Below are 10,830 nucleotides of genomic sequence, written 5' to 3'. Positions count from 1 at the left end.
ATAGGTTCCAGAGATTTAGATGTGGATATCTTTCTGGGGGCCATCATTCAATCTACCGCACATGTTGAGAGAAGAGAAAATATAGTGAATTCAGTTTTTGAATGGAGAGATGTTCAACTGCCTTGAAAGCCATTAGGAAAACAGTACTTGCATTTACTAATATATAAAAGGTAAGTGTTGTAATTATATATTGGGTGTTTATTAATATCAACATGATAGTTGAAGCTGTGAGAGTATGTGTGCTTATGCAAGTACAAAATGAACTCACCTTCATAAAACATACACTCTTGGATATTGGACAAAGAGTATGCTCAGGTCAGATATCTGGGAAGCAAAGAGAACTGTGTATTTATCAGGTTATTTATCTATTAGGTAATTATCAGTCTCTCAATCATCTATTCATATATTACCCACCTAGGAAATCACACTATATTAGTGTAGATGTGGAACCACTTTATACAAGTAGGGCCTAGCACAGGATCTGCCATATAGTAGGTGCTTGACAAAATATATATTGAATGTAGTGCCTCTCAATCTTTCTCAATCTTTTTTTTTTTTTTTCTTTTTAAGACAGAATCTTGCTGTGTCACCCAGGTTGGAGTGCAGTGGTGCAATCTCCTGGGCTCAAGTGATTCCTCCGCCTCAGCCCCTTGGAACAGCTGGGACTACAGGTACGGGTCACCACACCCGCCCAGAAAGTCTGACTTATTTTCTGTCTCTTCTTGTCCATGGGAAACCTGCATTCAGAATTTGGATGGGAACTTAGAATACACAGTTCTGGTTGTAACTCCTCATCTTTACTGTTCTGGTAACAAAAATAGAGACGATAAGTGAGTTCTCCAGAATGATCTAATGCTCTTTTCACTACATACCTCTGCCTTTTTAGACTTATTTTAAGTCAAGCTTCTTTTGAATTTTTGTGTCAACTTGAAGAAGCTGCACTATTCTTCACTAGGAAGAGATAGTGTTCTAGTTATTTTCTATCTTGGCATTTATTTTCTTCGAAAGCAAAATGCTTTGTTCCATTAGGACCCAGAGTCATCTATCTAATCAAAGCCTTACAGAGTGGAATGAGGCATTATTCTTGCTTCTGGTCACAACTTTGGAAATGTGTTGTTGCCCTTTTATTTTTTTATTATCACTATGGGGAAGAAGAGGGCTTTTGGGATTTCATAGCTAGGATTAGGGATGCTTATATATTCTGTAATGCAAAGGACAGTAATGCAAAGGACAGTCTCTTAGAACAAAGACATCTCTCTCTCTCTCTCTCTCTCTTTCTCTCTCTCTCTCTTTTTGAGTTAAAGTCTCCCTCTGTCGCCCAGGCTGGAGTGCGTGGCTCAATCTCTGCTCACTGCAACCTCCACCTCCTGGGTTCAAGCAATTCTCCTGCCTCAGCCTTCTAATTAGCTGGGATTACAGGCAACCCCCACCATGCCCAGCTAATTTTTGTATTTTTAGTAGAGACGGGATTTCACCACGTTGGCCAGGCTTGTCTTGAACTCTTGACCTCAAGTGACCTGCTTGCCTCCGCCTCCCAAAGTGCTGGGATTACAGGCATGAACCACCATACCTGGCCAGAAATATCTCACTTGAAAATAATAAATGGAAGGCCACATCCTATCCCACCAAAGAGCTATCTTCTATGTATTTGCATTGGAGTAGACTTTTATGACTTCAGATAATTTCCAACTGACTTTATAATTTTTTTTTTTTTTTTTTTTTTTTGAGACGGAGTCTCGCTCTGTCGCCCAGGCTGGAGTGCACTGGCCGGATCTCAACTCACTGCAAGCTTTGCCTCCCGGGTTTACGCCATTCTCCTGCCTCAGCCTCCCGAGTAGCTGGGACTACAGGCGCCCGCCACCTCACCCGGCTAGTTTTTTGTATTTTTAGTAGAGACAGGGTTTCACCATGTTAGCCAGGATGGTCTCGATCTCCTGACCTTGTGATCCGCCCGTCTTGGCCTCCCAAAGTGCTGGGATTACAGGCTTGAGCCACCGCGCCCAGCCGACTTTATAATTTTTTTAAAAATGGTGAAAATTGTGAAAGTTGCAGATACCAGGGTGAAATCACTTTTGTCATACTTAGACAAAATAGGACCAGAAAGCCTGCCCCCCAAAAAGGAGGTTCATGCTTACATGTCTGAGATAAGAACTGTTTCCAAGAACTTTCTAAAAACACTTTCTGTCCTTCATACATCGCCTGCTTTGATAGTTTATCGTTAGGCATTCTTTAGGCCTGCAGGAATTCAGATAAGATGATCTTGGAAGAACACTTGCCCAGTAATGTCATCTCTACCAAAGAAATGACAATAACTCTGCCTCTGGAAACAATGAACTGTTTCTAAGCAGTTTATGTAAATCGTTTTTGCTAATAATAGCTTCCCTTACCCTTCCCAAGCCAAAGGCACTGATGGCTTGCCATTTCATACATTCCAGAATATAATCCTTATTTCTGTTTTTGAGTAAACCCAACACAGTTAGAGACAATTTTCTCTAGTGTCTTTTTTTTTTTTAGGTGGACAAAATATTTTGAAGAGTTTAATTCTATCTAGATTATTCAAAACTGGGTTTCAGTAATAAGGTTAGCTCTTTCTGGAAGACACAGACAGCTGTAGCTAGGGGTGAGGATGAAGGGGTGGATATTCTTCAGGATCTGTTATTATAGGGAGGTCACATTACTTTGAGTAAGGATTGGGTAGTGTTTAGAGAAGCATAATGTAAGGTGACCTTGAACTGGTGGGTAAGAAAAATATGAAGATGAATGTTACTACCACTAATTGAATGTTGAGAATGGCTTTATGTTGTCAGAAAGTAAAACATGGATTTACTGACCAGAGTTTGGTCAGAAGTCCATGAATAATTTTGGAACAATGTATTATTTATAGCACTGCAAAGAAGGGACATTTCATTTAAAAAGCCACCATGAAAACTTTTTTGCTATTGACTTCTATTTATCAAATAGTTATTTTTGTGCCAAGCACTGTGCTTTACAGAAATTATTTCATTTGGCCCTCTGTTATTTGGTAAATGCAACCTGATAGCAGTAACTTAAGCGTACCCTGAGAATGACCCCGTATCGCAGACTCACCTGAATGTGCATTCAGAGTTCCGAGCTAGGGAATCTGAGAGTGGCAAACCTGCAGATTTGTTCCCTGTCTATGAGGAACATCTGTGCCCCATGTCCATCCTGTGGAACACAGGCCGTCCAGGGGATTGAGGCCCCAAGTTTTGGGCTGAATGAAGATTGGCAGGTGGAAGTTGTTAGGGGAAGGTGCTAAGTGAAAATGCCATATAAACTGCATGCTTTTTGCAATTGGTTGAGGTTCTTCTGTCCAGCCTGTAGCCGCTGTCCTGTCCATCCTGCTGCCACTGGTCCATGGAGTTATCCTTTCCAGCCTACTGCCACTGAATTCTCCCCTGTGTGTAAGCCCCCAGTAAAACCCCATATCTCATTTTCTGGCTCTGGGTCTCTTTGTCACCCTCTTGAACCTGCTGCCATCCCCACTGGAATCGATAGAGGTTTGGCACAGTGTCTGTCTGTGGAATCTGGACATTCATTTATGCAGTAATAAGTAATAAGTAGGTAAATAAAGATTTTTTTGAGCATAGGAATTACAAGATGTGAGTTATACTTGAGAAAGATTAGCTCTCCCAGGCAGGCCACAGTGGTTCATGCCTGTAATCCCAGCACTTTGGGAGGCTGATGTGGGCAGATCACCTGATGTCAGGAGTTTGAGACCAGCCTGGCCAACACAGTGAAACCCAGTCTGTACTAAAAATACAAAAATTATTGGATGTGGTGGTGCGCACCTGTAATCCCAGCTACTCAGGAGGCTGAGGCAGGAGAATTGCTTGAGCCAAGGAAGTGGAGGTTGCAGTGAGCTGAGATTGTGCCATTGCACTCTAGCCTGGGTGACAGGGTGAGACTCTGTCTCAAAAAAAAAAAAAAAAAAAAAAAAAAGAAAGATTAGCTATCCCATATTATGTGGGATAGCTAATTAGGTTTATGAGAAACTGGAAGCACTTAGTAGATAATGACTGTAGTTCAGTTGCGACTACAGTCCAGGACAGAAAACAGAATAGTGGCAGTGGAGATGGAGAAGAGGGGGGTGAATTTGGCTGTTTGGGTGAGATGAACATAATTAAAGGCCAAGTGAGAATGATTTTATTTTAGATGGTGGGTTTTGGATGTATTGAGTTGAGGCTGTGTCTAATCAACTGGAGATGTTCTCTTTGAATGTAAACTTGTTTGAAATGCTGAGTATAATAGGGAAGGGAAGTTCCTAAGTTTAGTCCATCAGACCTCATTCAGACTTGGCAGTGGCGCTCAGTGGAGACAGTGGTTCTGACTTAGGATCCTGTCTACCACTTCTCTGTCTAATTTTCAGCAATTTACTTAGCCACGCAGGTCCTTAACATTCTCAGCTGTAGGATGTTCATAATAGATAGGATACTATATGTGCTTTGGTTAAAATGGGTGTTCAATAAATGATAATTATTGTTCTTGCTATACTTTATTTGCCTTCTTCGTTCTCATTTTCTCATGAATATACAGTGGAGTTTTCCAGTGGCTACCTGAGGTGTTACATTATGTCACAAAAGATTGAATGCAGAAGCAGATATGAGAATCCTACTGTCTTCTATTAAGCCACACATTAAAGAGATTTGTAACAGTTTAAACAATGATACTTTTTCTTTTCTTTTTTTAGACTAGTCAAGTGCTATACATTTTCATTAAATTTTTTATTGTTGAAAAACAATCATATAGGCAACAGAAAAGATACTGTGTTAACATGTAACTATTATTGTCACTTAAAAACAAATTTATGAATATTTAACTTTTTCTGTTAATTTTTAATACAAAAAATATTCATAGATATCACCCACACAAAGAAACATCTCTGATGTACATAATAATCTTTGAAAGTTGTGAAGGAACCCTGAAATAAGAAAAGTTTGAGAACTGCTGATATAGAGGCGTGAGAGTGGTAACCAGTAGGGTAGCTTTAACTTCCTAGGATCTAAGCTCCACTAAACTGATTTTAATAAAATTGGTCTCCTTTGTGACAACTGACGAGTTGATGAAGAGTCTGGTAGAGGTGATCTGGAAGGGAATGATAAGGTGGAATTATAGCTGGGGACATGGAGAGAAATGATAGGCTTACAAAGGGTGGTGTTTTATTTATTTATCTATTGATTGATTGAGATGGAGTCTTGCTCTATTGGCCAGGCTGGAGTGCAGTGGTGTGATCTCTGCTCACTGCAGCCTCTGCCACCTGGGTTCAAGCAATTCTCCTGCCTCAGCCTCCTGAGTAGCTGGGATTACAGGTATGTGCCACCACATCCAGCGAATTTTTGTATTTTTAGTACAGACAGGTTTTCATCATCTTGGCCAGGCTGGTCTTGAACTCCTAGTCTTGTGATCCACCCCACTCGGCCTCCCAAAGTGTTGGGATTACAGGTGTGAGCCACTGAACTTGGTGAAAGGGTTGTTTTAGACAGAGGTAGCCTCTCTCTCCATTCAGTTCTTCCCACTATGTCGTACCACAAGAGTGCTTTAGGATGTAGGATTCTGACAGTATAGTCGAAGAGTTCTTGTTTTATAGACATATCATACTTTTGGCATGCAATGGGGACAGTTCCTGGAGAGGGTCTGTTATCTGCAGAAGGCTATTTCACCACTTAAGGCTTTGAAGAACTGAAGATCAGCTGACTTAGTTTAAAACTATTCATGTTCCCAGCACCTTTAGGATAGCAAACCAACTCTGGGTCATCTTTATTTAAAGCCTCTCTTTAAAATCCTGTAGAGAGGGGCTTTTGTTAATTGTGAAGAGAAAGAGTAATGTGATGGTGTTGCTTTCTGTGTTCTCTCTTTAAAAATGGTTTCAAGAATTTACTGGTGTTGATTGATAACCAGCATTCACAGGTCAAGGCATGGGTCATAATCTATTTTCCAGTCTGCATATGTTGAAAGTGCCTTTGCAAAAAGTTTATAACTGAGGAAATTATGACAATAAATGAGATCAGACCTAACTGACTCCATCTTGCTTCTAATCTTTAAGCTGTCCTTGTTCATTTCTGGGCATAGGCCAAACTAATTTTGGGATGGAATCCAGTTCATGTTTTGACTCTGAAACAAAATTGGTAATAGCCCTTTCCTGAATAGACCCCCTTCTTGCCTGGGGACCAGTCTGCTTTTGCAGGACCAACAAATTAGCTACAACATTAGAAATTATGGTTTAGGGGTCATGCAGCCTCTAGCTCCAAGAGTCTAAACCTCCCCTAATTGCTCCTGGGGATAATATCACTTTTGGAAAACCTATCAGTGCTTGAGATATTTTGCAGACCCTGGACTCGGTGTATCAGCTGATACCACCCAGACCGGTAATCGGGCTCACCCAGTTCTGCCATCCCACCCAGGAACAGAAGACAGCAAGAAAACCTCACTTCGACCCCCAGTGATTCCATCTCCGACCTGACCAATCAGCACTCCCACTTCCCAAGCCCCTACCCGCTAAATTATCTTTAAAAATTCTGATCTCCCAATCCTGAGGAGACTATGTTGAGTAATAATAAAACTCCAGGCTGGGTGCCATGACTCATGTCTGTAATCTCAGCACTTTGGGAGGCTGAGGCAGGCGGATCACTTAAGGTCAGGAGTTCAAAACTAGCCTGGTCAACATGGCGAAACCCCGTCTCTGCTGAAATACAAAAATTAGCTGGGCGTGGTGACGGGTGACTGTAGTTCCAGCTACTCGGGAGGCTGAGGTAGGGGAATCGTTTGAACCCGGGAGGGGGAGGCTGCAGTGAACTGAGATCAGGCCACCGCACTCCAGCCTGGGCGACAGACGGAGACTCCATCTCAAACAAGACAAACAAACAAACAAAACAAAAGATTCCGGTCTCCTGCACAGCCAGCTCCGCGTGAATTACTCTTTCTCCATTACAATTCCCCTATCTTGATAAATCAACTCTGTCTAGACAGCGGGCAAAGTGAACCCACTGGGCAATTACAGTGTCACTCAAGGTCTAAAATAGAATGTTTAATATTTTCAATTACATTAAAGAGAAGAAACAAAGTAAAAAACAGAAAAACAAAAAACAAAATAAAAAAAAAAGATTTAAAAAAATTCAATTCCATTGTCTTTTCCTAGCCCTAAAATTTTTTTTTGCAAGAGTCTTGTGAAACAGATTAAAGGCTTAAAAAGAAACAAAACAGAACTCCTAAATTTCAGGGTTTGCAAAATAAAAGATTTCTTTTGCATTATATCATTCACACTTCAGAAAGGTTTCAGTTCTATGCAATCTGATCTTTCCCCACTTTTTAAAAGTTAATTCGCTTTTGCTTAGCACTATTATAGGACAGGTATAGTTTTGCAATGAAAGACAAAAATTATATTTTGTGCCTAAATAAGTACTGGTTGGCAAATAGTGTCCCTTTGTGTAAAACAGTATTCTAAATTCTCAGAAATGGAGCCCTAAAACTAGCACTGGTCTTGCAAATCAAGTTCTGTAGCTTAGTTTGTGAAAGGTTCCCTTTTGGCTTACGGCTTAACTGGCTCCACCCAGCTGCTGAAATGTGATACAAGTTGTAACAAAACCGGAAGTTGGTTAGGCTGCCTTCGCTTCTCAAGGTGAGTGTCACGTCTTTTTCCTTAAATTCAGAGCTCTTTGCAAAGCGTTAAAAATCAAATCCAGCTTAGCTACAGACTGGAGAGCCAGCGCCTGTGCTGACCAGGGCAGTCGGCCAGACAGAACGGGTGCTCTATTCCCAAACTATGGTCTGGAACTTGAATTGAGCTAATGAGTGTTCACTAAGGAGTTAGGTTATTATGTCCCGTGACTTTGACTAACAAGCTTTAATTCCAAGAAATGGGTGGTTATAAGTAGAGAAGTGTTTGGGATCCTGAAAATCATCAACTTTATTCTTGTAGGAGTTTTTTGTTTTTAATTTTAAATTTAAAACTATGGGAACTCTGTTTCATATTTAAAGCTAATGGCATGGTTACCTATATCAGGGTTACTTAGAGCCTTATTTGGTTTTTAAAGTGTCTTTTAATCTAGAACTTTTAGTCCCCTTACCCCCCAACTCCCTAACCCTGGAGCGTCGTTAAAATTTCAGAAAGACTCCAGGGTGGCAAGGAGTTATGGCTGCACTTACATTTGTGTGTGCTTGTCTTGCTGCCCTAAAGGGGAAAGGGGATTTTTCAAATTGTAAATGTGTTATTAGGAATATTTCTTAATATAGCTAAACTTTTCAGTTCAGATATTTTCATTTGCTTCTGCATTTTAATTTTATTTATTTATTTATTTATTTGTTTATTTTTGAGACGGAGTCTCGCTCTGTCGCCCAGGCTGGAGTGCAGTGGCGCGATCTCGGCTCACTGCAAGCTCCGCCTCCCGGGTTCACGCCATTCTTCTGCCTCAGTTTCCCGAGTAGCTGGGATTACAGGCGCCCACCACCACGCCCGGCTAATTTTTTGTATTTTTAGTAGAGACGGGGCTTCACTGTGTTAGCCAGGATGGTCTCAATCTCCTGATATCGTGATCTGCCCGGCTCGGCCTCTCAAAGTGCTGGGATTACAGGCGTGAGCCACCGCGCCCGCCCTATTTATTTATTTAGTTTTTAGACGAGTGTTGCTCTTGTTGCCCAGGCTGGAGTGTAACGGCGGGATTTCGGCTCACTGCAACCTCTGCCTCCCTGGTTCAAGCAATTCTCCTGCCTCAGCCTCCTGAGTAGCTGGGATTACAGGCAGGCGCCTCCACACCCGGCTAATTTTGTATTTTTAGTAGAGAGGGGGTTTCTCCATGTTGGTCAGTCTGGTTTTGAACTCCCAAGGTCAAGTCATCCTTCCGCCTCGGCCTGCCAAAGTGCTGGGATTACAGGCGTGAGCCACCGCGCCCAGCCACTTCTGTGTTTTTAAAAAAGTGGTAAGATTTGAGTATTATACTGGGATAGAACTGAAGTGGGGGGCTAAATCTGATCTATCAGCTTATTGAAAACAAAGACCTTTTAAAAGATGGTTTTGTTAGGTTGGAGAAGTGAGTTTTAATTCGTCATTTAGTTAGCCAGCATGTTGATTTTTTTTGGTGAAGTGTACTCTCTGTTTCACACCTGTCTGCTTTTTTAATGTCGGATTTTCTCAAAATTCACGTAACAATCACATTGTGTGAGTACTGTTTTGAAGGTTGTCTGCTAGTCAGAATGAATGGAGATCAATGTGTAGGACACCTTTACTGATATCCAGAGGTTTACCACAAGACAAGTCACCCAACGTGGCAGAAAAACATGATAAAATTTATTAGGAAAAACTAACGCTTTTGGGGTGAACGGTTATTTTAGGTTGGTGGAATTAGGCAAGATTCCAAGAAAGGAAGACAATTTTATATGGGAGACTTTGTTAATGGTGGTCATTGTGCTAGATATTTTGGAGATAGTATTTTATTTAATCCTCATGCAAGCCGTTGATATTGGTGGCATTGTCTCTAACAAGTGAGAAAACTAAGACTCAGTAAGGTTAAATAATTTGTCCAGGGTCACTATGGTGGTGCCTACTGGATTACATCAATGGACAGATTCAAACCTAGGTCTGTGATATTTCAAAGTCCATACACTTCATTGTATCATAGGACAGTAGTTGATGGCATTTTAAATGGATCTTGAAAGAGGAGTAAAGGTCTTCTTTATCAAAACAGATAAAAATAGTAAAAATAACATAGAATGTTTGAAAATAGAAAAAAGAAAAAATCTAACCACCTTCAAATCAGTTTCTGTACGGTCTTTACATATACATACTTTGTAGTGTTATTTAAAATTATAAAACACTACATCCTTTAAAAAATGCACATTATAAAGTGGATTAAAGAAAGGAAGTCCACTCCTCTTCCCATCCTGAAAACACATACCTTCCTAAGCAGTAAACACTGTTGAGAACAATTGGAAGCATGTATAAAGGTTTTTTTTTTCTTTTCCTTTTAAGTTATGTATATTTTGGTACATTCCATATCATTTTGCAGTTTTCTTGTTTTGATTCCTCAGTGGAGCACGAGCATGTATCTTCTTAAGAACATGCAGATTCATGTCTTGGGATTTTTGTGAAATGAGTTCATACTTGAAAAGTACTTAAAACAATGCCTACCTCCTAGAATGCACTCAATAATTATTAGCTGATGTATTTGTTATCTTTTTACTCTATTTCATTCTTGTTAATGGTTAGCAAGTATTATATAATTTGGGTATAGTGTAGTTTATTTTTGTAACCACTTAAATTATCCAACATTTTTGCTACTGGAAATTATCCTTGCATAACTGTATGGATTTTCCTGTAAGATGCATTTCTCTTTTTTTTTTTTTTTTTTTGAGACAGCGTTTCACTCTTGTTGCCTAGGCTGGGGTGCAATGGTGCCATCTTGGCTCACCTCAACCTCCGCCTCCTGGGTTCAAGCGATTCTCCTGCCTCAGCCTCTTGAGTAGCTGGGATTACAGGTATGCACCCCCAAGCCCGGCTACTTTTGTATTTTTAGTAGAGATGGGGATTCTCCACATTGGTCAGGCTGGTCTCGAACTTCCAACCTTAGGTGATCCGCCCCCGCCTCGGCTTCCCAAAGTGCTGGGATTACAGGTGGCAGCCACGGCGCCCAGCCTGTAAGATACATTTCTAGAAATGAAATTTCCAGGTCAGAGGATAAACATTTTTAATTTACTAAGATATTGTTAACATCTAAAAATGTGACAGTTTACCATTGTCCCTGTGTATGAGAGTGCTCGTTTCTTCACATCCTTGCTTATATCAGATATTATTACTCTTTTGCGTATTATGTGAAATAATGG

The 10,830-nt window shown here is 40.6% G+C and overlaps 1 protein-coding gene across 2 annotated transcripts in view; it reads left to right on the top strand.

Annotated features, from left to right (window-relative positions):
- Window positions 1-7,564: 7,564 nt before the first annotated feature.
- The window catches only part of FRRS1 (ferric chelate reductase 1), a 63,568-nt gene continuing 60,302 nt past the window's right edge, over window positions 7,565-10,830 (top strand). For both annotated transcript variants that reach the window (XR_001892101.2, XM_017945064.3), the window contains exon 1: window positions 7,565-7,633. The gene's annotated coding sequence lies outside the window, so the exon portion shown is untranslated. The remainder of the gene's footprint in view (window positions 7,634-10,830) is intronic.

This window comes from Papio anubis, chromosome 1, assembly GCF_008728515.1.
Source record: "Papio anubis isolate 15944 chromosome 1, Panubis1.0, whole genome shotgun sequence".
Classification (NCBI taxonomy): domain Eukaryota; kingdom Metazoa; phylum Chordata; class Mammalia; order Primates; family Cercopithecidae; genus Papio; species Papio anubis.
This window is presented reverse-complemented; position numbering and strand designations above follow the sequence as displayed.